General features: G+C 59.2%; 1 pseudogene; it reads left to right on the top strand.

The window, feature by feature from the left end:
* The first annotated feature begins 205 nt into the window (after positions 1 to 205).
* Positions 206 to 375, top strand: LOC119090746 (uncharacterized; annotated as a pseudogene).
* The last annotated feature ends 564 nt before the right edge of the window (positions 376 to 939 follow it).

Raw genomic sequence — 939 nt, 5'->3', positions numbered from 1 at the left:
TGCGGCTCGCGCCGGCGGCCAGCTCCCCCCCCCCCTTCCCACCATGGGGAGGAGGGTGAGCCAGTGCTTCACCCCACTGGCGGCACGCTGCGCCGTGCCGTGGCATTATGGAAGTTTTTTTTTTTTTTTGCAAAAACACTGTCGCGTGTAAATGCGCTCCAGAGCCTGGAGCGCATCCGTTTGTCTTTTTACCATTTCCTGTAATAAATCATGGCCTTTTATGAATACAAATATGTTCTGATCAGCAACATATCTGATACGTCCCCTACATGGGGACCACAATATTTAACTCATTTTTGAACATTGGCGGGGTTACTGGGGCTTGCTCTCGCCCTGCCTCGGGTTGGCCTGGTTGGCCGGACGATGCCATGTCACCAACAGCGCGTGCCGTCAGCCCGGCGACACGCAACGCTTACGCACCGCATGCTTGTACAAGCAAATGCCATACAGGCAAACTCCTGACAATGACAATGGCCGCCGGCTGTGCATATCAGTGTTGCACGCTCTGCGGCCAGATGTCTCTGCCGGCAGCGTGGCATTCACACATCGCCTGCGGGCCGTCCAATGGTCGGTTGTGCTCTCTGTACGGGCACTGCAGCCGGAGGCCGTGCGGCCTTGCCTGACTGGCGCCTTTACTCAGCTGCATGGGCGTCTTCGTTTCCCAAGCGCGGCCGCGCTCTACCACGTGACGCAGCGCAACACAGCACTCAACTTGCAACAAGTCGGCAACACAACTATCTAGCTGCCGGGAACGCGCCACCACCGCAGACGCAGAACGTCCAGCCTGGCTCTCGGCGCCCGGTGCGACAGCCATGTAGCGGCCAGGCTGGCACTAGGTAGCAGGAGTGGTTGGGCGATTTTGGACCGTAGCGACGCGCGTGCCGGCGTCAGTTGCGCTCGCACAGACGCGTTGGGAGGACGTGTTCTGTCTCTCGCCAA

This window comes from Pollicipes pollicipes, unplaced genomic scaffold, assembly GCF_011947565.3.
Source record: "Pollicipes pollicipes isolate AB1234 unplaced genomic scaffold, Ppol_2.1 Scaffold_3087;HRSCAF=3621_pilon_pilon_pilon, whole genome shotgun sequence".
Classification (NCBI taxonomy): Eukaryota; Metazoa; Arthropoda; class Thecostraca; order Pollicipedomorpha; family Pollicipedidae; genus Pollicipes; species Pollicipes pollicipes.
This window is presented reverse-complemented; position numbering and strand designations above follow the sequence as displayed.